We start from the raw sequence: 26716 nt of genomic DNA on the forward strand, positions 1-26716 counted from the left end.
AATGGATCTAATCACTGAACCTGAACGACAGGCCCAGTTCTACCCTGATCCACATTACAGTTAAATAGAAATCACTGAACCTGAACGACAGGCCCAGTTCTACCCTGATCCACATCACAGTTAAATGGATCTAATCACTGAACCTGAACGACAGGCCCAGTTCTACCCTGATCCACATTACAGTTAAATGGATCTATTCACTGAACCTGAACGACAGGCCCAGTTCTACCCTGATCCACATTACAGTTAAATGGATCTAATCACTGAACCTGAACGACAGGCCCAGTTCTACCCTGATCCACATTACAGTTAAATAGATCTAATCACTGAACCTGAACGACAAGCCCAGTTCTACCCTGATCCACATTACAATTAAATGGATCTAATCACTGAACCTGAACGACAGGCCCAGTTCTACCCTGATCCACATTACAGTTAAATGGATCTAATCACTGAACCTGAACGACAGGCCCAGTTCTACCCTGATCCACATTACAGTTAAATGGATCTAATCACTGAACCTGAACGACAGGCCCAGTTCTACCCTGATCCACATTACAGTTAAATGGATCTAATCACTGAACCTGAACGACAGGCCCAGTTCTACCCATCCACATTACAGTTAAATGGATCTAATCACTGAACCTGAACGACAGGCCCAGTTCTACCCTGATCCACATTACAGTTAAATAGATCTAATCACTGAACCTGAACGACAGGCCCAGTTCTACCCTGATCCACATTACAGTTAAATGGATCTAATCACTGAACCTGAACGACAGGCCCAGTTCTACCCTGATCCACATTACAGTTAAATAGATATAATCACTGAACCTGAACGACAGGCCCAGTTCTACCCTGATCCACATTACAGTTAAATGGATCTAATCACTGAACCTGAACGACAGGCCCAGTTCTACCCTGATCCACATTACAGTTAAATAGATCTAATCACTGAACCTGGACGACAGGCCCAGTTCTACCCTGATCCACATTACAGTTAAATAGATCTAATCACTGAACCTGAACGACAGGCCCAGTTCTACCCTGATCCACATTACAGTTAAATAGATCTAATCACTGAACCTGAACGACAGGCCCAGTTCTACCCTGATCCACATTACAGTTAAATAGATCTAATCACTGAACCTGAACGACAGGCCCAGTTCTACCCTGATCCACATTACAGTTAAATAGATCTAATCACTGAACCTGAACGACAGGCCCAGTTCTACCCTGATCCACATTACAGTTAACAGATCTAATCACTGAACCTGAACGACAGGCCCAGTTCTACCCTGATCCACATTACAGTTAAATAGATCTAATCACTGAACCTGAACGACAGGCCCAGTTCTACCCTGATCCACATTACAGTTAAATAGATCTAATCACTGAACCTGAACGACAGGCCCAGTTCTACCCTGATCCACATTACAGTTAAATAGATCTAATCACTGAACCTGAACGACAGGCCCAGTTCTACCCTGATCCACATTACAGTTAAATGGATCTAATCACTGAACCTGAACGACAGGCCCAGTTCTACCCTGATCCACATTACAGTTAAATAGATCTAATCACTGAACCTGAACGACAGGCCCAGTTATACCCTGATCCACATTACAGTTAAATAGATCTAATCACTGAACCTGAACGACAGGCCCAGTTCTACCCTGATCCACATTACAGTTAAATAATCTAATCACTGAACCTGAACGACAGGCCCAGTTCTACCCTGATCCACATTACAGTTAAATAGATCTAATCACTGAACCTGAACGACAGGCCCAGTTCTACCCTGATCCACATTACAGTTAAATGGATCTAATCACTGAACCTGAACGACAGGCCCAGTTCTACCCTGATCCACATTACAGTTAAATAGATCTAATCACTGAACCTGAACGACAGGCCCAGTTCTACCCTGATCCACATTACAGTTAAATGGATCTAATCACTGAACCTGAACGACAGGCCCAGTTCTACCCTGATCCACATTACAGTTAGATCTAATCAGAATCTGGACGACAGGCCCATCTGAAACTAATCACTGAACCTGAACGACAGGCCCAGTTCTACCCTGATCCACATTACGGTTAAATAGATCTAATCACTGAACCTGAACGACAGGCCCAGTTCTACCCTGATCCACATTACAGTTAAATAGATCTAATCACTGAACCTGAACGACAGGCCCAGTTCTACCCTGATCCACATTACAGTTAAATAGATCTAATCACTGAACCTGAACGACAGGCCCAGTTCTACCCTGATCCACATTACAGTTAAAAGGATCTAATCACCGAACCTGAACGACAGGCCCAGTTCTACCCTGATCCACATTACAGTTAAATAGATCTAATCACTGAACCTGAACGACAGGCCCTCCTGGGCTGCATCCCAAATTGCACTCTATTCCCTATTCACTGCACTACTTTTGACCTGGGTCCATAGGGAACAGGGTGCTATTTGGGATACACACTAGGTGTTGATTACTGGGTTGTTTGTTTATCGTTTCCGTGTTGTCGCCCCCTGTCTCCAGGCCTGCTTACGGCGGTCGGGATTGCCCCGGGTCCACCTTCGATTACCAGATGTGTAACATGGAGGAGTGTGTCGGACCCTACGAGGACTTCCGCGCTCAACAGTGTGTCCAGAGGAGCAACAAATATCACAAGAACACCAAGCACACCTGGCTACCTTACGAACACCCAGATGGTAGGACACAGCCTGCTTCCCACATGGAGCACTACGCCTTTTAGTGCGCTATTTTAGACCAAGGTCAAATGGGTTGTAGTGAGTAATGTTAAACTTTACAGTAAAGAAACTCAGAGATGAGTTTGGGGAGGAAGGGTGGCCTTGTGGTTAGAGCGTTGGACTAGTAACCGGTAGGTTGCAAACCCCCGAGCTGACAAGATACAAATCTGTCGTTCTGCAGTTAACCCACTGTTACCAGGCCGTCATTAAAAATAAGAATTTGTTCTTAACTTACTTGCCTAGTTAAATAATAATAAAATTAAAATAAATAAATGTTGCAGCTGGGTTGTTGTAGTGAGTAATGTTAAACTTACAGTAAAGAAACTCCAAATGTCAATGTCTGAGTCACAAATCAAACCCTATTCCCTAGATGGTGCACTAATTGTGACCAGGACTCTGGTCAAGAGTAGTGCACTGTTTAGGGATTAGGGTGCCATTTTGGATATCACCACATTGTAAAGTATTGGCTTGATTGATTAAGCCTGCCGTTCTAAAAGGTGAATCCATAATGTCCACTAGGGGTCGCTATTGGCAATAAAAGGATTATAATACATATTAACCATAATAGCACAGTTTCCATACAATAATAATAATTTCTATATTAATTATATATTATATTATATATTATATTATATAAGCAATAATAATAATATATAAGCAATAATAAATCAACCAAATACGTTTTTATACATTTACAATACGTTTTTCTTTAACACAAACAATATGACTGTAACAAAGAGATACATAGAAGATGAATGGGAGGGAGAGACTCATATATATATATATATTCAAAAGTATGTGGACACCCTTTCAAATGAGTGGATTCGGCTATTTCAGCCACACACTGGTGTACAAAATCGAGGACATAGCCATGCAATCTCCATAGACAAAAACACTGGCAGTAGAATGGCCTTACTGAAGAGCTCAGTGACTTTCAAAGTGACACCGTCCGACAAGTCAGTTTGTGAAATTTCTGCCCTGCTACAGCTGCCCCGGTTAGCTGCGAGTGCTGTTATTGTGAAGTGGAAATGCCTAGGAGCAACAACGGCTCAGCTGCGAAGTGGTAGGCCACACAAGCTCACAGAATGGGACCGGCGAGTGCTGAAGTGCGTAGCGTGTAAAAATCATCTGTCCTCAGTTGTAACACTCACTACCGAGTTCCAAACTGCCTCTGGAAGCAACGTCAGCACAACAAATTTTCATCGGGAGCTTCGTGAAATGGGTTTCCATGGCCGTGCAGCTGCACACAAGCCTAAGATCACCATGCGCAATGCCAAGAGTCAGCTGGGGTGGTGTAAAGCTCTGGAGCAGTGGAAACGTGTTCTTTGGAGGGATGAATCACGCTTTACCATCTGGCAGTCTTACGGAAGAATCTGGGTTTGGCGAATGCCAGGAGAACGCTACCTGCCTGAATGCATAGTGCCAACTGTAAAGTTTGGTGGAGGAGGAATAATGGTCTGGGGCTGTTTTTCATGGTTCGAGCTAGGCCCCTTAGGTCCAGTTAAGGGAAATCTTAATGCTACAGCATACAATGACATTCTAGATGATTCTATGCTTCCAACTTTGTGGCAACAGTTTGAGGAAGGCCCCTTTCCTGGTTCAGCATGATAACAATGCCCCCGTGCACAAAGCGAGGTCCATACAGAAAGGGTTTGTCGAGATCGGTGTGGAAGAACTTGACTGGCCTGCAGAACCCTGACCTCAACCACATCGAACACCTTTGGGATGAATTGGAACGCCGACTGCGATCCCAACATCAGTGCCCAACCTCACTAATGCTCTTGTGGCTAAATGGAAGCAAGTCCCCGTAGCAATGTTCCAACAATCTAGTGGATAAGTCTTCCCAGAAGAGTGGAAGCTGTTACAGCAGCAAAGGAGGGACCTACTCCATATTAATGCCCTTTGTTTTAGAATGAGATGTTGGATGAGCAAGTGTCCACATACCTTTGGTCATGTAGAGTGTGTGACTCAGTGTTCCTCATTCATGTCTAAAGTCAGACCACTGCTGGTGAGACACTGACAGAAGTCGACAAGAGTATCTGGACATTAAATAGAACTTCTTGACAGAACAATAGCACATGTGTGGTGTGAATAACATACAGGAACATCAACATCACACACAGCAGTCTAACCATTTCAGACGCCCACATGTGAACTGAGCATAGGACCTCTATCCTCTCTGGCCTTGTGTTCCTAAAGGTCAACGAAAGCAGAAGAGATACAATGCAAACTTTCTCTTGTCATTTATTTAGTTTATCTTCCCTCAGTCAGGACTAAAGTATGTGTTCATTTTGTTTTCTTTCTCTGGGGAGTTTTACTAGCCACAGTGCCTCTGCGTTACTTTCTCTCTGGTATCTTAGACTGGGTATCCTCTAGGGAGTTTTACTAGCCACAGTGCTTCTGCCTCTGCATTACTTTCTCTCTGGTATCTTAGACTGGGTATCCTCTAGGGAGTTTTACTCGCCACAGTGCTTCTGCCTCTGCATTACTTTCTCTCTGGTATCTTAGACTGGGTATCCTATAGGGAGTTTTACTAGCCACATTCTGAAAAGCACTTTGTGACAACTGCTGATGTAAAAAGGGCTTTATAAAATACATTTGATTGATTGATTGATCTTCACCCGTGTAGAGGCTCACAAGTGTGAGTTGAGCTGTCAGTCCAAAGAGACCGGTGAGGTGGTGGTCATGAACCAGGTGATGCATGATGGGACGCGGTGCAGCTACACAGACCCTTTCAGTGTCTGCACCCGGGGGGAATGTCTGGTATGTACAGTATAGCTATCTCTCTATCTATACCTCTGTCTATCGATTCCTCTCTATCTATACCTCTCTATCTATACCTCTCTATCTGTACCTCTCTCTATCCATACCTCACTATCTATACCTCACTTTCTATACCTCTCTATCTACACCTCTCTACCTGTACCTTTCTATCTATACCTCTATCTATACCTTTCTATCTATACCTCTAGCTATACCTCTAGCTATACCTCTCTATCTATACCTCTCTATCTACACCTCACTATCTATACCTTTCTAGCTATACCTCTAGCTATACCTCTAGCTATACCTCTCTATCTATACCTCTCTATCTACACCTCACTATCTATACCTCTAGCTATACCTCTAGCTATACCTCTCTATCTATACCTCTCTATCTACACCTCACTATCTATACCTCTCTATCTATACATCTCTATCTATACCTCTCTATCTATACCTCTCTACCTGTACCTCTCTATCTATACCTCTCTATCTATACCTCACTATCTATACCTCTCTATCTGTACCTATCTATCTGTACCTCTCTCTATATGTACCTCTCTCTATCTATACCTCTCTATCTATACCTCTCCATCTACACCTCACTATCTATACCTCTCTATCTGTACCTCTATCTGTACCTCTCTATCTATACCTCTATCTACACCTCTCTATCTGTACCTCTATCTACACCTCACGATATATACCTCTCTATCTATACCTCTCTATCTGTACCTCTCTCTATCTATACCTCACTATCTATACCTCACTATCTATACCTATCTATCTACACCTCTCTATCTATACCTTTCTATCTATACCTTTCTATCTATACCTCTCTATCTATACCTCTCTATCTATACCTCTCTATCTGTACCTCTCTCTATCTATACCTCACTATCTATACCTCTCTATCTATACTTCTCTATCTGTACCTCTCTCTATCTGTACCTCTCTCTATCTACACCTCTTTATCTGTACCTCTCTATCTGTACATCTCTCTATCTACACCTCTCTATCTATACCTTTCTATCTATACCTTTCTATCTATACCTCTCTATCTATACCTCTCTATCTGTGCCTCTCTATCTATACCTCTCTATCTATATCTCTCTATCTATACCTCTCTATCTGTACCTCTCTATCTGTACCTCTCTCTATCTGTACCTCTCTATCTGTACCTCTCTCTATCTGTACCTCTCTCTATCTGTACCTCTCTCTCTATACCTCTCTACCTATACCTCTCTACCTGTACCTCTCTATCTATACCTCTCTATCTATACCTCACTATCTATACCTCTCTATCTGTACCTCTCTATCTGTACCTCTCTCTATCTATACCTCTCTATCTATACCTTTGTATCTATGCGTCTCTATCTATACCTCACTATCTATACCTCTCTATCTGTACCTCTCTCTATCTATACCTCTATCTGTACCTCTCTCTATCTATACCTCTCTATATCTACAGGGGCTTCAGTGCCTCTCTCTCTCTCTGTTCCTCTCTCTCTCTCTGTTCTCTCTCTCTCTGTCTCTCTCTCTCTGTCTATCTGTTTCTCTCTCTGTCTCTCTCTCTCTGTTTCTCTCTCTCTCCCCCTCTGTCTTTCCATGAAGTCTACTTTTTGATTGGAGGTTAGATACCATAACAGACGTTGGCATTTTCCAGACCAGACCAAAAAGTTTGTAGATTGAGGGACCAGATTCAACATATGTTATGTCTCCTTTACCAATCTGTGTCTTGGATAGATTGGTATCGCTTCTATAGCAGAAGTCTGGAGAATAGTGTTCCACTGCAAGTCAGACGGCCTAGAAGGAGCCTCCCCCAGCCTAGACTGAGCCTCCCCCAGCCTAGAAGGAGCCTCCCCCAGCCTAGACTGAGCCTCCCCCAGCCTAGAAGGAGCCTCCCCAGCCTAGACTGAGCCTCCCCAGCCTAGAAGGAGCCTCCCCCAGCCTAGACTGAGCCTCCCCCAGCCTAGAAGGAGCCTCCCCCAGCCTAGACTGAGCCTCCCCAGCCTAGAAGGAGCCTCCCCCAGCCTAGACTGAGCCTCCCCCAGCCTAGACTGAGCCTCCCCAGCCTAGAAGGAGCCTCTCCCCAGCCTAGACTGAGCCTCCGACAGCCTAGACTGAGCCTCCCCCAGCCTAGACTGAGCCTCCGACAGCCTAGACTGAGCCTCCCCAGCCTAGACTGAGCCTCCCCAGCCTAGACTGAGCCTCCCCAGCCTAGAAGGAGCCTCCCCCAGCCTAGAAGGAGCCTCCCCTGCCTAGAAGGAGCCTTCCCCAGCCTAGAAGGAGCCTCCCCAGCCTAGACTGAGCCTCCCCAGCCTAGAAGGAGCCTCCCCCAGCCTTGAAGGAGCCTCCCCCAGCCTTGACTGAGCCTCCCCCAGCCTAGACTGAGCCTCCCCCAGCCTAGAAGGAGCCTCCCCCAGCCTCCCCAGCCTAGAGAGCCTCCCCAGCCTGAGCCTCCCCAGCCTAGAAGGAGCCTCCCCCAGCCTAGACTGAGCCTCCCCCAGCCTGAAGGAGCCTCCCCAGCCTAGACTGAGCCTCCCCAGCCTAGACTGAGCCTCCCCCAGCCTAGACTGAGCCTCCCCCAGCCTAGAAGGAGCCTCCCCCAGCCTAGAAGGAGCCTCCCCCAGCCTAGACTGAGCCTCCCCAGCCTAGACTGAGCCTCCCCCAGCCTAGAAGGAGCCTCCCCCAGCCTAGACTGAGCCTCCCCCAGCCTAGACTGAGCCTCCCCAGCCTAGACTGAGCCTCCCCAGCCTAGACTGAGCCTCCCCCAGCCTAGACTGAGCCTCCCCCAGCCTAGACTGAGCCTCCCCCAGCCTAGACTGAGCCTCCCCCAGCCTAGAAGGAGCCTCCCCCAGCCTAGACTGAGCCTCCCCCCCCAGCCTAGAAGGAGCCTCCCCCAGCCTAGACTGAGCCTCCCCCAGCCTAGACTGAGCCTCCCCCAGCCTAATCTCAGTCAGTGTAAAAATCAGACAGCCTAGGGGGCCTCCCCCAGCCTAGAAGGAGCCTCTCCCAGCCTAATCTCAGTCAGTGTAAAAATCAGACAGCCTAAAGGGGGCCTCCTCTTGGTTGATTGACTGACTGTGCCCTTCTCTCTCCCAGCATGTGGGCTGCGACAAAGAGGTTGGCTCGTACAAACAAGAAGACAAGTGTGGAGTCTGTGGTGGGGACAACTCCCACTGTCGCACTGTCAAACTGACCCTCACCAAGATACCAAAGAAAACAGGTAAGATTGGGCCGTCACCAGGGTGAAACCACACTTCAGAACATTATGTGTTATTTCATTTATCAATCAATACTTGATATTACAGCTTGAAAGCCCTAAAAATCCTCTCCGACATTCTTAGGTAGAACCCTTTTGAGTTCCATGTAGAACCCTTTCCACACAGGGTTCTACGTGGAATCCAAAAATAGTTCTACCTGGAACTCAAAAAGGGTTCTACCTGGAACCATAAATGTTTCTCCTATGGGGACAGCTGAAGAACCCTTTTGAGTTCCATGTAGAACCCTTTCCACACAGGGTTCTACGTGGAATCCAAAAATAGTTCTACCTGGAACTCAGAAAGGGTTCTACCTGGAATCAAAAATGTTTCTCCTATGGGGACAGCTGAAGAACCCTTTTGAGTTCCATGTAGAACCCTTTCCACACAGGGTTCTACGTGGAATCCAAAAATAGTTCTACCTGGAACTCAAAAGGGTTCTACCTGGAACCATAAATGTTTCTCCTATGGGGACAGCTAAAGAACCCTTTTGAGTTCCATGTAGAACCCTTTCCACACAGGGTTCTACGTGAATCCAAAATAGTTCTACCTGGAACTCAGAAAGGGTTCTACCTGGAATCAAAAATGTTTCTCCTATGGGGACAGCTGAAGAACCCTTTTGAGTTCCATGTAGAACCCTTTCCACACAGGGTTCTACGTGGAATCCAAAAATAGTTCTACCTGGAACTCAGAAAGGGTTCTACCTGGAATCAAAAATGTTTCTCCTATGGGGACAGCTGAAGAACCCTTTTGAGTTCCATGTAGAACCCTTTCCACACAGGGTTCTACGTGGAATCCAAAAATAGTTCTACCTGGAACTCAGAAAGGGTTCTACCTGGAATCAAAAATGTTTCTCCTATGGGGACAGCTGAAGAACCCTTTTGAGTTCCATGTAGAACCCTTTCCACACAGGGTTCTACGTGGAATCCAAAAATAGTTCTACCTGGAACCATAAAGGTTTCTCCTATGGGGACAGCTGAAGAACCCTTCTGGAAGCCTTGGTTCTAAGAGTGTAATGTGCGTCCCACTGTGTTATGAATTCCCAGTTGGTGACTCTTGACTCTTGATAAGAGTCGCCGGCAGGTGAATTCACGACACACTAGTCACCCTGTGTTCACCCAGCTACAGACCTTGACATGTACACAGACTAAACACAAAACACTGCTATCACCGGTTCACACACAACAGTATAATTAGACACGTTTCTCCTCTGTTAGAGTCACTAGTAGGCCTGGGGTTGTCTGTATCATGGGTCTCAAAGTAGGATAACAATGAATAAGGTTACATGGACAGGGGGGGGACCTGATCCTAGATCAGCACTGCTACTCTGACAACCTATGATAGACATCATCCCTGGTCTGTTGTTATTCTGTGGTTCATTGGATTAACTCCCTGACCAACCCGTTGTCTTGTTGTGTTGTCCTATAGACCTGCTGAAGATGTTTCATATTGTCTTGTTGTGTTGTCCTATAGACCTGCTGAAGATGTTTCATATTGTCTTGTTGTCCTATAGACCTGCTGAAGATGTTTCATATTGTCTTGTTGTCCTATAGACCTGCTGAAGATGTTTCATATTGTCTTGTTGTCCTATAGACCTGCTGAAGATGTTTCATATTGTCTTGTTGTCCTATAGACCTGCTGAAGATGTTTCATATTGTCTTGTTGTGTTGTCCTATAGGCCTGCTGAAGATGTTTCATATTGTCTTGTTGTCCTATAGACCTGCTGAAGATGTTTCATATTGTCTTGTTGTCCTATAGACCTGCTGAAGATGTTTCATATTGTCTTGTTGTGTTGTCCTATAGACATGCTGAAGATGTTTCATATTGTCTTATTGGCCTACTGAAGATGTTTCATATTGTCTTGTTGTCCTATAGACCTGCTGAAGATGTTTCATATTGTCTTGTTGTGTTGTCCTATAGACATGCTGAAGATGTTTCATATTGTCTTGTTGTCCTATAGACCCTGAAGATGTTTCATATTGTCTTGTTGTCCTATAGACATGCTGAAGATGTTTCATATTGTCTTGTTGTGTTGTCCTATAGACATGCTGAAGATGTTTCATATTGTCTTGTTGTGTTGTCCTATAGGCATGCTGAAGATGTTTCATATTGTCTTGTTGTCCTATAGGCCTGCTGAAGATGTTTCATATTGTCTTGTTGTCCTATAGACATGCTGAAGATGTTTCATATTGTCTTGTTGTGTTGTCCTATAGGCCTGCTGAAGATGTTTCATATTGTCTTGTTGTCCTATAGACCTGCTGAAGATGTTTCATATTGTCTTGTTGTCCTATAGACCTGCTGAAGATGTTTCATATTGTCTTGTTGTGTTGTCCTATAGACATGCTGAAGATGTTTCATATTGTCTTGTTGTGTTGTCCTATAGGCATGCTGAAGATGTTTCATATTGTCTTGTTGTCCTATAGACCTGCTGAAGATGTTTCATATTGTCTTGTTGTGTTGTCCTATAGACATGCTGAAGATGTTTCATATTGTCTTGTTGTGTTGTCCTATAGACATGCTGAAGATGTTTCATATTGTCTTGTTGTCCTATAGACCTGCTGAAGATGTTTCATATTGTCTTGTTGTCCTATAGACCTGCTGAAGATGTTTCATATTGTCTTGTTGTGTTGTCCTATAGACCTGCTGAAGATGTTTCATATTGTCTTGTTGTGTTGTCCTATAGGCCTGCTGAAGATGTTTCATATTGTCTTGTTGTCCTATAGACCTGCTGAAGATGTTTCATATTGTCTTGTTGTCCTATAGACCTGCTGAAGATGTTTCATATTGTCTTGTTGTCCTATAGACATGCTGAAGATGTTTCATATTGTCTTGTTGTGTTGTCCTATAGACATGCTGAAGATGTTTCATATTGTCTTGTTGTGTTGTCCTATAGACATGCTGAAGATGTTTCATATTGTCTTGTGTGTGTCCTATAGACCTAATCACCCAACATCTGAAGATGTTTCATATTGTCAGTTGTCCTATAGACCTGCTGAAGATGTTTCATATTGTCTTGTTGTCCTATAGACATGGTGATGTTTCATATTGTCCTGTGTTGTCCTATAGGATGCTGAAGATGTTTCATATTGTCTTGTTGTCCTATAGACATGCTGAAGATGTTTCATATTGTCTTGTTGTCCTATAGACATGCTGAAGATGTTTCATATTGTCTTGTTGTGTTGTCCTATAGACATGCTGAAGATGTTTCATATTGTCTTGTTGTCCTATAGACATGCTGAAGATGTTTCATATTGTCTTGTTGTCCTATAGACATGCTGAAGATGTTTCATATTGTCTTGTTGTCCTATAGACCTGCTGAAGATGTTTCATATTGTCTTGTTGTCCTATAGACCTGCTGAAGATGTTTCATATTGTCTTGTTGTCCTTAGACATAGACTGCTGAAGATGTTTCATATTGTCTTGTTGTGTTGTCCTAATAGACATGCTGAAGATGTTTCATATTGTCTTGTTGTCCTATAGACCTGCTGAAGATGTTTCATATTGTCTTGTTGTCCTATAGTGCTGAAGATGTTTCATATTGTCTTGTTGTGTTGTCCTATAGACATGGTGATGTTTCATATTGTCTTGTTGTCCTATAGACATGCTGAAGATGTTTCATATTGTCTTGTTGTCCTATAGACCTGCTGAAGATGTTTCATATTGTCTTGTTGTAATATATAATAATATATAATAATATATTATGCCAATATATGCCATTGTTGCCATTGTTGTCCTATAGACATGCTGAAGATGTTTCATATTGTCTTGTTGTGTTGTCCTATAGGCATGCTGAAGATGTTTGATACCCAACATCAGTTGCCACATCGTTATAGAGGAGAATGAGACTTCCTCCCACATAATTGGTAAGTGTGTCTCGTTAGACATGATAAAACACCCAACATCATTGAGGAATCACCCAACATCAGTGAGCCACAGACCTAATCACCCAACATCAGTGAGCCACAGACCTAATCACCCAACATCAGTGAGCCACAGACCTAATCACCCAACATCAGTGAGCCACAGACCTAATCACCCAACATCAGTGAGCCAGACCTAATCACCCAACATCAGTGAGCCCAGACCTAATCACCCAACATCAGTGAGCCAGACCTAATCACCCAACATCAGTGAGCCACAGACCTAATCACCCAACATCAGTGAGCCACAGACCTAATCACCCAACATCAGTGAGCCACAGACCTAATCACCCAACATCAGTGAGCCAGACCTAATCACCCAACATCAGTGAGCCAGACCTAATCACCCAACATCAGTGAGCCACAGACCTAATCACCCAACATCAGTGAGCCCAGACCTAATCACCCAACATCAGTGAGCCACAGACCTAATCACCCAACATCAGTGAGCCCAGACCTAATCACCCAACATCAGTGAGCCACAGACCTAATCACCCAACATCAGTGAGCCAGACCTAATCACCCAACATCAGTGAGCCAGACCTAATCACCCAACATCAGTGAGCCACAGACCTAATCACCCAACATCAGTGAGCCCAGACCTAATCACCCAACATCAGTGAGCCACAGACCTAATCACCCAACATCAGTGAGCCACAGACCTAATCACCCAACATCAGTGAGCCAGACCTAATCACCCAACATCAGTGAGCCAGACCTAATCACCCAACATCAGTGAGCCAGACCTAATCACCCAACATCAGTGAGCCAGACCTAATCACCCAACATCAGTGAGCCAGACCTAATCACCCAACATCAGTGAGCCAGACCTAATCACCCAACATCAGTGAGCCACAGACCTAATCACCCAACATCAGTGAGCCACAGACCTAATCACCCAACATCAGTGAGCCCAGACCTAATCACCCAACATCAGTGAGACCTAATCACCCAACATCAGTGAGCCAGACCTAATCACCCAACATCAGTGAGCCAGACCTAATCACCCAACATCAGTGAGCCAGACCTAATCACCCAACATCAGTGAGCCAGACCTAATCACCCAACATCAGTGAGCCACAGACCTAATCACCCAACATCAGTGAGCCACAGACCTAATCACCCAACATCAGTGAGCCTAGACCTAATCACCCAACATCAGTGAGCCAGACCTAATCACCCAACATCAGTGAGCCAGACCTAATCACCCAACATCAGTGAGCCAGACCTAATCACCCAACATCAGTGAGCCACAGACCTAATCACCCAACATCAGTGAGCCAGACCTAATCACCCAACATCAGTGAGCCACAGACCTAATCACCCAACATCAGTGAGCCAGACCTAATCACCCAACATCAGTGAGCCCAGACCTAATCACCCAACATCAGTGAGCCAGACCTAATCACCCAACATCAGTGAGCCCAGACCTAATCACCCAACATCAGTGAGCCACAGACCTAATCACCCAACATCAGTGAGCCAGACCTAATCACCCAACATCAGTGAGCCCAGACCTAATCACCCAACATCAGTGAGCCACAGACCTAATCACCCAACATCAGTGAGCCACAGACCTAATCACCCAACATCAGTGAGCCACAGACCTAATCACCCAACATCAGTGAGCCAGACCTAATCACCCAACATCAGTGAGCCAGACCTAATCACCCAACATCAGTGAGCCACAGACCTAATCACCCAACATCAGTGAGCCACAGACCTAATCACCCAACATCAGTGAGCCACAGACCTAATCACCCAACATCAGTGAGCCACAGACCTAATCACCCAACATCAGTGAGCCACAGACCTAATCACCCAACATCAGTGAGCCACAGACCTAATCACCCAACATCAGTGAGCCACAGACCTAATCACCCAACATCAGTGAGCCAGACCTAATCACCCAACATCAGTGAGCCACAGACCTAATCACCCAACATCAGTGAGCCAGACCTAATCACCCAACATCAGTGAGCCAGACCTAATCACCCAACATCAGTGAGCCTCAGACCTAATCACCCAACATCAGTGAGCCCTAATCACTCAACATCAGTGAGCCAGACCTAATCACCCAACATCAGTGAGCCAGACCTAATCACCCAACATCAGTGAGCCAGACCTAATCACCCAACATCAGTGAGCCAGACCTAATCACCCAACATCAGTGAGCCTCAGACCTAATCACCCAACATCAGTGAGCCAGACCTAATCACCCAACATCAGTGAGCCAGACCTAATCACCCAACATCAGTGAGCCAGACCTAATCACCCAACATCAGTGAGCCAGACCTAATCACCCAACATCAGTGAGCCAGACCTAATCACCCAACATCAGTGAGCCAGACCTAATCACCCAACATCAGTGAGCCACAGACCTAATCACCCAACATCAGTGAGCCACAGACCTAATCACCCAACATCAGTGAGCCAGACCTAATCACCCAACATCAGTGAGCCAGACCTAATCACCCAACATCAGTGAGCCAGACCTAATCACCCAACATCAGTGAGCCTCAGACCTAATCACCCAACATCAGTGAGCCCAGACCTAATCACCCAACATCAGTGAGCCTCAGACCTAATCACCCAACATCAGTGAGCCAGACCTAATCACCCAACATCAGTGAGCCAGACCTAATCACCCAACATCAGTGAGCCTCAGACCTAATCACCCAACATCAGTGAGCCAGACCTCACTAATGCTGTTGTGGCTGAATGGAAGCAAGTCGCCACAGCGATGTTCCAACATCTAGTGGAAAGCCTTCCCAGAAGAGTGGAGGCTGTTATAGCAACAAAGGGGGGGGACCAACTCCATACTAATGACCATGATTTAGGAATGAGATATTCAACAAGCTTTTGAGCCAAGTAGTGTACATTTACAGTAGGGACATCAGTGAGCATGACTACAGAACTCAACACACCTAATCACCCAACATCACAGCCACACACAACACACAACACACACACACACACACACTAACACATCAGTGACACATCACCCACATCAGTGACACACACCACACACCACAACATCAGTGACACACACACACATGCACAACCAGTGACCCCACACATTTCCTAATGATCAACATCAGTGCATGACTGCAGATCATTTGACTGTCACCACATCAGTAGAGTTTTAGCCTGTTAGTAATGCTCACCAGTTCGGACCAGACATCAGATATTTTCATTTTTGAAATGCTAATCATGTCTAGCCCACATGTGTGAGCCAGTGTGTAATCACCCAACATGTGTGTGTGTGTGTGTGTCAGTGTGTAATCACCCAACATCAGTGAGCCAGACCTAATCCTCACACCCGACATCGGGACAGTGATTACCTCAATGCAACTAATGGTAATGGGCAGCCTATTTATGCAGAACCTCTGCCTCAATGCAAACTAATGGTAATGACCAGCCTATTTATGTAGAACCTCTGCCTCAATGCAACCAATGGTAATGGCCAGCCTATTTATGCAGAACCTCTGCCTCAATGCAGACTAATGGTAATGGCCAGCCTATTTATCAGAACTGCCTCAATCAGTGAGCCAGCCTCAGAATCACCCTAATCAGAACCTCAATACATCAATGGCCAGCCTATTTATCAGAACCTCTGCCTCAATGCAGACCCAACATAATGGCCAGCCTATTTATGTAGAACCTCTGCCTCAATGCAAACTAATGGTAATGGCCAGCCTATTTATCAGAACCTCAGACCTCAATCACAACATGGTGATGGCCAGCCTATTTATGCAGAACATCTGCCTCAATACAAACTAATGGTAATGGCCAGCCTATTTATGCAGAACCTCTGTGATCAACCTAATCAAACATGGTAATGGCCAGCCTATTTATGCAGAACCTCTGCCTCAATACAAACTAATCAGTGGCCAGCCTATTTATGCAGAACCTCTGCATCAGTACAAACTAATGGTAATGGCCAGCCTAATCAGAACCCTGCATCAATGAAACTAATGGTAATCACCAACATTAGTAGAGCCTCTGCCTCAATGCAACCAATGGTAGTGAGCCAGACCTAATGTAGAACCTCTGCCTCAATCACAAATCATGGTAATGGCCAGACCTATTTATGCAGAACCTCTGCCTCAATCACAAACTAATGGTAATGGCCAGCCTATTTATGCAGAACCTCTGCCTCAATGCAGACTAATGGTAATGGCCAGCCTATTTATGTCAGAACCTCTGCCTCAATGCAAACTAATGGTAATGGCCAGCCTATTTATGCAGAACATCTGCAGACTCAATCACAAACTAATGGTAATGGCCAGACCTATTTATGCAGAACCTCTGCTCTCAATGCAGACTAATGGTAATGGCCAGCCTATTTATGCAGAACATCTGCCTCAATACAAACTAATGGTAATGGCCAGCCTATTTATGCAGAACCTCTGCCCAGATAATCAAACATCAATGGTAATGGCCAGCCTATTTATCAGAACCTCTGCCTCAATACAAACTAATGGTAATGGCCAGCCTATTTATGCAGAACCTCTGCCTCAATGCAAACATAATGGTAATGGCCAGACCTATTTACAGAACTCTCAGTGGATGGCCAGCCTAATCTGCCTCAAACAAACTAATGGTAATGGCCAGCCTATTTATGCAGAACCTCTGCCTCAATACAAACTAATGGTAATGGCCAGCCTATTTATGCAGAACCTCTGCCTCAATGCAAACTAATGGTAATGGCCAGCCTAATCAGAACCTCTGCCTCAGACCAAACTAATGGTAATGGCCAGCCTATTTATGCAGAACCTCTGCCTCAATACAAACTAATGGTAATGGCCAGCCTATTTATGCAGAACCTCTGCCTCAATACAAACTAATGGTAATGGCCAGCCTATTTATGCAGAACCTCTGCCTCAGACCTAATCACCCAACTAATGGTAGTGGCCAGCCTAATCACCCAACATATGCAGAACCTCTGCCTCAATGCAAACTAATGGTAATGGCCAGCCTATTTATGCAGAACCTCAGACCTCAATGCCCAACTAATGAGAACCTCTGACCTAATGGCCAGCCTATTTATGCAGAACCTCTGCCTCAATGCAAACTAATGGTAATGGCCAGCCTATTTATGCAGAACCTCTGCCTCATTACTCTCAATGCAAACTAATGGTAATGGCCAGCCTATTTATGCAGAACCTCTGCCTCAATACTCTCAATGCAAACTAATGGTAATGGCCAGCCTATTTATGCAGAACCACTGCCTCAATGCAAACTAATGGTAATGGCCAGCCTGTTTATGTAGAACCTCTGCCTCAATGCAAACTAATGGTAATGGCCAGCCTATTTATGCAGAACCTCTGCCTCAATGCAAACTAATGGTAATGGCCAGCCTATTTATGCAGAACCTCTGCCTCACTAAATGCAATCACTAATGGTAATGGCCAGCCTATTTATCAGAACCTCTGCCTCAATACAAACTAATGGTAATGGCCAGCCTATTTATGCAGAACCTCTGCCTCAATACAAACTAATGGTAATGGCCAGCCTATTTATGCAGAACCTCTGCCTCAATACAAACTAATGGTAATGGCCAGCCTATTTATCAGAACCTCTGAGCCTCAATACAAACTAATGGTAATGGCCAGCCTATTCATGCAGAACCTCTGCCTCAATACAAACTAATGGTAATGGCCAGCCTATTTATGCAGAACCTCTGCCTCAATGCAAACTAATGGTAATGGCCAGCCTATTTATGCAGAACCTCTGCCTCAATGCAAACTAATGGTAATGGCCAGCCTATTTATGCAGAACCTCTGCCTCAATACAAACTAATGGTAATGGCCAGCCTATTTATGCAGAACCTCTGCCTCAATACAAACTAATGGTAATGGCCAGCCTATTTATGCAGAACCTCTGCCTCAATGCAAACTAATGGTAATGGCCAGCCTATTTATGCAGAACCTCTGCCTCAATACAAACTAATGGTAATGGCCAACCTATTTATGCAGAACCTCTGCCTCAATACAAACTAATGGTAATGGCCAGCCTATTTATGCAGAACCTCTGCCTCAATACAAACTAATGGTAATGGCCAGCCTATTTATGCAGAACCTCTGCCTCAATGCAAACTAATGGTAATGGCCAGCCTATTTATCAGAACCTCTGCCTCAATGCAAACTAATGGTAATGGCCAGCCTATTTATGCAGAACCTCTGCCTCAATGCAGACTAATGGTAATGGCCAGCCTATTTATGCCTATTTATGCAGAACATCCACCTCTGGATGGGAAATCAACTGGGATCCATATGAACAGGTGTCCAATCCAAATGGCCTTAAACTAAACCTAACAAGTGTCTTTACCTTTGGTTTTTGCTTTTCTACTGCTGGGTAAACCAGTTTGGTATATATATATATATCACAGACTGTCTGAGGAATGATGCTGGAAAAGATCTTGAATACAAATTCCTCCTGCGGTCCTTTGAATACACTTCAATGGTACATTAGTTCTGGTCAGTGGAAAGGTCAATTCGATCCATTTTGTTAGTCGGCAGGTGATATTCTGACTTCATCAGATCCACCCACTTTACTCACATTGACATCAATTTTGGTCTGGTTTGTTTTGGTTTGGTCTGTTTTTTTTCCGTTTGGTTTGGTCTGGTTTGTTTTGGTCTGGTGGTTTGGTCTGGTTTGATTTGGTCTGGTGGTTTGATCTGGTTTGGTTTGGTTTGGTTTGCTCTGGTTTGGTTTGGTCTGGTCTGGTGGTTTGGTCTGGTTTGGTCTGGTTTGGTCTGGTCTGGTGGTTTGATCTGGTTTGGTCTGGTCTGTTGGTTTGGTCTGGTCTGGTTTGGTTTGGTCTGGTCTGGTGGTTTGGTCTGGTCTGGTCTGGTGGTTTGTTCTGGTTTGGTCTGGTTTGGTCTGGTCTGGTTTGGTCTGGTTTGGTCTGGTCTGGTGGTTTGATCTGGTTTGGTCTGGTCTGTTGGTTTGGTCTGGTCTGGTTTGGTCTGGTCTGGTCTGGTCTGGTCTGGTCTGGTTTGGTCTGGTCTGGTGGTTTGGTCTGGTTTGGTCTGGTCTGTTGGTTTGGTCTGGTTTGGTTTGGTTTGGTCTGGTCTGGTGGTTTGATCTGGTTTGATCTGGTCTGTTGGTTTGGTTTGGTCTGGTCTGGTTTGGTCTGGTCTGGTCTGGTCTGGTTTGGTTTGGTCTGGTGGTTTGGTTTGGTCTGGTCTGGTTTGGTTTGGTCTGGTCTGGTGGTTTGGTCTGGTGGTCTGGTTTGGTCTGGTCTTTGGTCTGGTCTGGTCTGGTTTGGTCTGGTTTGGTCTGGTCTGGTGGTTTGGTCTGGTTTGGTCTGCTTCACTTGTTTTCTATTCCATATTATTGGTGTGGGTTTTTATGTTGTTTCTGGGGCCACTCATGGTGGGTGTCTTTTAGGTCCCAGTTTCTTGTTGTTAGTCTACATTCAGTGGACACTCCCATGAGTGTCTCGGAGAACTCATGTTAAACCCCCACCTGTTTAATTGCACTTGTCTGTGGCTAATTTGTTTTGTGTCTTAATGGAAACATAACTTGTGTGTGGGACTCCCCTGGTATACAATAGCTCTGTGTGGGACTCCCCTGGTATTCAATAGCTCTGTGTGGGACTCCCCTGGTATTCAATAGCTCTGTGTGGGACTCCCCTGGTATTCAATAGCTCTGTGTGGGACTCCCCTGGTATTCAATAGCTCTGTGTGGGACTCCCCTGGTATTCAATAGCTCTGTGTGGGACTCCCCTGGTATTCAATAGCTCTGTGTGGGACTCCCCTGGTATTCAATAGCTCTGTGTGGGACTCCCAATAGCTCTGGTGGGACTCCCTGGTATTCAATAGCTCTGTGTGGGACTCCCTGGTATTCAATAGCTCTCCCTGTGGGACTGGGACCCCTGGTATACAATAGCTCTGTGTGGGACTCCCCTGGTATACAATAGCTCTGTGTGGGACTCCCTGGTATACAATAGCTCTGTGTGGGACTCCCTGGTATACAATAGCTCTGTGTGGGACTCCCCTGGTATACAATAGCTCTGTGTGGGACTCCCTCTGTGTATACTCCCAATAGCTCTGTGTGGGACTCCCTGGTATACAATAGCTCTGTGTGGGACTCCCCTGGTATTCAATAGCTCTGTGTGGGACTCCCTGGTATACAATAGCTCTGTGTGGGACTCCCTGGTATTACAATAGCTCTGTGTGGGACTCCCTGGTATACAATAGCTCTGTGGGACTCCCTGGTATACAATAGCTCTACAATAGCTCTGTGTGGGACTCAATAGCTCTGTGTGGGACTCCCTGGTATTCAATAGCTCTGTGTGGGACTCCCCTAGCTCTGTGTGGGACCCCTGGTATTCAATAGCTCTGTGTGGGACTCCCTGGTATTCAATAGCTCTGTGTGGGACTCCTCTGGTATACAATAGCTCTGTGTGGGACTCCCTGGTATTCAGTAGCTCTGTGTGGGACTCCCCTGGTATTCAGTAGCTCTGTGTGGGACTCCCTGGTATTCAATAGCTCTGTGTGAGACTCCCTGGTATTCAATAGCTCTGTGTGAGACTCCCCTGGTATTCAATAGCTCTGTGAGACTCCCTGGTGTTGTGTGTGCTGTGTGTGTGTGTGTGTGTGTGTGTGTGTGTGTGTGTGTGTGTGTGTGTGTGTGTGTGTGTGTGTGTGAGCGGCCCAGCGTGAGTCAGTATCACCGTGGCTACCAGCCAAATCCTCCTCTCTCACTGTCTCTCACTGTCTCTCACTGTCTCTCACTGTCTGTCTCTAAGATCTATTATCTAAACAGGGAGACGATGGTGACGAGACTGTAGCATTAAAGTCACAATCTGTCATTCGAATGTCAATGACGTATACCGTACATATAGATCTCTATTTGAAATGAACACTGAACAACGGTAGCTATCGCAGATTGAACCTTTTATGGAGCCCTGACGAAATGTCATATGTGAGGAGGTCTGGTTTGTTTGGTTTGTTTTGGTTTGTTTGGTTCTGGTTTGGTTTGTTTCGTTCTGGTCTGGTTTGTTTCGTTCTGGTTTGGTTTGTTTCGTTCTGGTCTGGTTTGTTTTCGTTCTGGTTTGGTTTGTTTCGTTCTGGTCTGGTTTGTTTCGTTCTGGTCTGGTTTGTTTTCGTTCTGGTTTGGTTTGTTTCGTTCTGGTTTGGTTTGTTTCGTTCTGGTCTGGTTTGTTTCGTTCTGGTTTGGTTTGTTTCAGTTCTGGTCTGGTTTGTTTCGTTCTGGTCTGGTTTGTTTCGTTCTGGTTTGGTTTGTTTCGTTCTGGTTTGGTTTGTTTCGTTCTGGTTTTGTTTGTTTCGTTCTGGTTTGGTTTGTTTCGTTCTGGTCTGGTTTGTTTCGTTCTGGTTTGGTTTGTTTTGTTCTGTGTTGTTTAACTGGTCTAGGAACAGTGGGTTAACTGGTCTAGGAACAGTGGGGTTAACTGGTCTAGGAACAGTGGGGTTAACTGGTCTAGGAACAGTTGGTCCCCCCTCCCCCTGTATAGCCTGTTGTGCTGGTCCTGTCAGACTACCCAACGAATGAAAACACATTGTGAATCAGATGTTTTTCTTTGTGTTTCACAGCTGTGAAGAATCAAGTCACAGGCAGCTTCATATTGAACGCAAAAAGTGGAGATGCCAAGTCCAGAACCTTCATTGAGAGCGGTTTGGAGTGGGAGTACGTCTTCGGAAGCGGCGAGAAAGAAACCCTGAAAACAATCGGCCCCCTTCACGAGGGCATCGTTGTTCTGGTAAGAAGACGAAACTGATGGATCTAGTAAGACGCACACTCAGACACACACACACCCAGACATGTGCACACACACACATACATACCCAGACACATGCACACGCCCAGACACGTGCACACACACACACACACATACACACCCAGACACGTGCACACACCAAGACACACATACACACACACACACACACACATCCAGACACGTGCACACACACACATACATACCCACACACATACACACCCAGACACGTGCACACATACACATACACACACACACATACACACCCAGACACGTGCATGCACGCACACACACACACACACACACACACACACACACACACACACATACACACACACACACACACACACACACACACACACACACACACACACACACACACACACACACACACACACACACACACACACACACATACACCCAGACACTGTGTGCACACACCCAGACACACATATACACACACACACCCAGACACGTGCACACACACGTGCACACACACACATACACACCCAGTGCACACACACACACACACACACACACATACAGGCTGAATTTTTCAACATTGACAAGTGACAGTTGAGGTGCAGGTGTGCATCGCCTCAATTCTCATTTTACCCAAAACAGGCCGACCCAAATGATCACTATCCGACACAGCAGCATGTGGTCAGAAGATACAGGACTCCGTTCCCAATGGTTCACATTGAGGTTCAGCTCCACACTCCAGTCAGTCCCCTAGAAAGACAGTGGAGCACCTTCACTGTGATTTTAATCATCTTTGATTGTCCACTAGTGGTAATTAGTGCTTTTCTAGATCGGTTTGGTACGATTAGTAAAACAAAATATTGTGGTTTTCGATTTGGTTTCGATAACATTAAATGTATTATAGTGACCTTTTTTTGTGTGACTTTTTAATGGAAATTACAAAGCCAAAAATAGTAAAAATGTAATTGCCAAAGCATTGAAAATATTCCATTGTCTCTGTCAGGTCCACATTGTGTAGACATCATTATAAAAATAGGAAATTACTATGAAATAATACAATATTCAGTTGTGTATATTTACTTAGTTTTAATTTAATGACTTCAATATTTTTCATTCCTTAGTCATCATCTCATCTCTGGCAGTAGCAGTCAGCCGTCATCCTGTCTAGCTAGGCTAACCCCTAAATATACTGCAGAGCTGTCTGTAGTCATCCTGTTTACTAGGCTAACCTGCCTAAATATACTGCAGAGCTGTCTGTAGTCATCCTGTTTAGCTAGGCTAACCTGCCTAAATATACTGCAGAGCTGTCTGTAGTCATCCTGTTTAGCTAGGCTAACCTGCCTAAATATACTGCAGAGCTGTCTGTAGTCATCCTGTTTAGCTAGGCTAACCTGCCTAAATATACTGCAGAGCTGTCTTTAGTCATCCTGTTTCGCTAGGCTAACCCCTAAATATACTGCAGAGCTGTCTGTAGTCATCCTGTTTAGCTAGGCTAACCTGCCTAAATATACTGCAGAGCTGTCTGTAGTCATCCTGTTTAGCTAGGCTAACCTGCCTAAATATACTGCAGAGCTGTCTGTAGTCATCCTGTTTAGCTAGGCTAACCTGTAAATATACTGCAGAGCTGTCTGTAGTCATCCTGTTTAGCTAGGCTAACCTGCCTAAATATACTGCAGAGCTGTCTGTAGTCATCCTGTTTAGCTAGGCTAACCTGCCTAAATATACTGCAGAGCTGTCTGTAGTCATCCTGTTTAGCTAGGCTAACCTGCCTAAATATACTGCAGAGCTGTCTGTAGTCATCCTGTGTAGCTAGGCTAACCTGCCTAAATATACTGCAGAGCTGTCTGTAGTCATCCTGTTTAGCTAGGCTAACCTGCCTAAATATACTGCAGAGCTGTCTGTAGTTATCCTGTTTAGCTAGGCTAACCTGCCTAAATATACTGCAGAGCTGTCTGTAGTCATCCTGTTTAGCTAGGCTAACCTGCCTAAATATACTGCAGAGCTGTCTGTAGTCATCCTGTTTAGCTAGGCTAAACTGCCTAAATATACTGCAGAGCTGTCTGTAGTCATCCTGTTTAGCTAGGCTAACCTGCCTAAATATACTGCAGAGTTGTCTGTAGTCATCCTGTTTAGCTAGGCTAACCTGCCTAAATATACTGCAGAGTTGTCTGTAGTCATCCTGGCTCTGGCTAACCTGCCTAAATATACTGCAGAGTTGTCTGTAGTCATCCTGTTTAGCTAGGCTAACCTGCCTAAATATACTGCAGAGTTGTCTGTAGTCATCCTGTTTAGCTAGGTTTGCCTAAATATACTGCAGAGTTGTCTGTAGTCATCCTGTTTAGCTAGGCTAACCTGTTTCTGCAGAGCTGTCTGTAGTCATCCTGTTTAGCTAGGCTAACCTGCCTAAATATACTGCAGAGTTGTCTGTAGTCATCCTGTTTAGCTAGGCTAATCTGCCTAAATATACTGCAGAGCTGTCTGTAGTCATCCTGTTTAGCTAGGCTAACCTGCCTAAATATACTGCAGAGCTGTCTGTAGTCATCCTGTTTAGCTAGGCTAACCTGCCTAAATATACTGCAGAGTTGTCTGTAGTCATCCTGTTTAGCTAGGCTAATCTGCCTAAATATACTGCAGAGCTGTCTGTAGTCATCCTGTTTAGCTAGGCTAACCTGCCTAAATATACTGCAGAGCTGTCTGTAGTCATCCTGTGTAGCTAGGCTAACCTGCCTAAATATACTGCAGAGTTGTCTGTAGTCATCCTGTGTAGCTAGGCTAACCTGCCTAAATATACTGCAGAGCTGTCTGTAGTCATCCTGTTTAGCTAGGCTAACCTGCCTAAATATACTGCAGAGCTGTCTGTAGTTATCCTGTTTAGCTAGGCTAACCTGCCTAAATATACTGCAGAGCTGTCTGTAGTCATCCTGTTTAGCTAGGCTAACCTGTGCCTAAATATACTGCAGAGCTGTCTGTAGTCATCCTGTTTAGCTAGGCTAAACTCGGAAGCGGCGAGAAAGCCTAAATATACTGCAGAGCTGTCTGTAGTCATCCTGTTTAGCTAGGCTAACCTGCCTAAATATACTGCAGAGTTGTCTGTAGTCATCCTGTTTAGCTAGGCTAACCTGCCTAAATATACTGCAGAGTTGTCTGTAGTCATCCTGTTTAGCTAGGCTAACCTGCCAAATATACTGCAGAGTTGTCTGTAGTCATCCTGTTTAGCTAGGCACCTGCCTAAATATACTGCAGAGTTGTCTGTAGTCATCCTGTTTAGCAGGCTAACCTGCCTAAATATACTGCAGAGTTGTCTGTAGTTATCCTGTTTAGCTAGGCAACCTGCCTAAATATACTGCAGAGCTGTCTGTAGTCATCCTGTTTAGCAGGCTAACCTGCCTAAATATACTGCAGAGTTGTCTGTAGTCATCCTGTTTAGCTAGGCTAATCTGCCTAAATATACTGCAGAGCTGTCTGTAGTCATCCTGTTTAGCAGGCTAACCTGCCTAAATATACTGCAGAGCTGTCTGTAGTCATCCTGTTTAGCTAGGCTAACCTGCCTAAATATACTGCAGAGTTGTCTGTAGTCATCCTGTTTAGCTAGGCTAATCTGCCTAAATATACTGCAGAGCTGTCTGTAGTCATCCTGTTTAGCTAGGCTAACCTGCCTAAATATACTGCAGAGCTGTCTGTAGTCATCCTGTGTAGCTAGGCTAACCTGCCTAAATATACTGCAGAGTTGTCTGTAGTCATCCTTTAGCTAGGCTAACCTGACTAAGTATGACTGCAGAGCTGTCTGTAGTCATCCTGTTTAGCTAGGCTAACCTGCCTAAATATACTGACAGAGCTGTCTGTAGTCATCCTGTTTAGCTAGGCTAACCTGTTCCCTAAATATTCAGAGCTGTCTGTAGTCATCCTCCACAGCTAGTCTAACCTGCCTAAATATACAGTGCAGCAGCTTCTGTAGTCATCCTGTTTGCTAGGCTAAACTGCCTAAATATACTGCAGAGCTGTCTGTAGTCATCCTGTTTAGCTAGGCTAGTAAAACAAAATATACTGCAGAGTTGTCTGTAGTCATCCTGTTTAGCTGTGACTAACCTTAAATTACTGCAGAGTTGTCTGTAGTCATCCTGTTTAGCAAACCTGCCTAAATATAGCAGAGTTGTCTGTAGTCATCCTGTTTAGCAAGGCTAACCTGAAAATATACTCCAGTTGTCTGTAGTCATCCTGTTTAGCTAGGCTAATCTGCCTAAATATACTGCAGAGCTGTCTGTAGTCATCCTGTTTAGCTAGGC

General features: G+C 45.0%; 1 pseudogene across 1 annotated transcript in view; it reads left to right on the forward strand.

Annotated features, from left to right (window-relative positions):
• Window positions 1-26716, forward strand: part of LOC118382043 (A disintegrin and metalloproteinase with thrombospondin motifs 3-like) — a 121936-nt pseudogene that overhangs the window by 71316 nt on the left and 23904 nt on the right. Inside the window, exons 10-14 of the transcript XR_008132765.1 lie at window positions 2546-2718; window positions 5387-5520; window positions 8626-8749; window positions 12568-12646; window positions 22270-22436. The product of XR_008132765.1 is annotated as an A disintegrin and metalloproteinase with thrombospondin motifs 3-like (transcript). The remainder of the gene's footprint in view (window positions 1-2545; window positions 2719-5386; window positions 5521-8625; window positions 8750-12567; window positions 12647-22269; window positions 22437-26716) is intronic.

This window comes from Oncorhynchus keta, unplaced genomic scaffold (assembly GCF_023373465.1).
Source record: "Oncorhynchus keta strain PuntledgeMale-10-30-2019 unplaced genomic scaffold, Oket_V2 Un_scaffold_4914_pilon_pilon, whole genome shotgun sequence".
Lineage (NCBI taxonomy): Eukaryota > Metazoa > Chordata > Actinopteri > Salmoniformes > Salmonidae > Oncorhynchus > Oncorhynchus keta.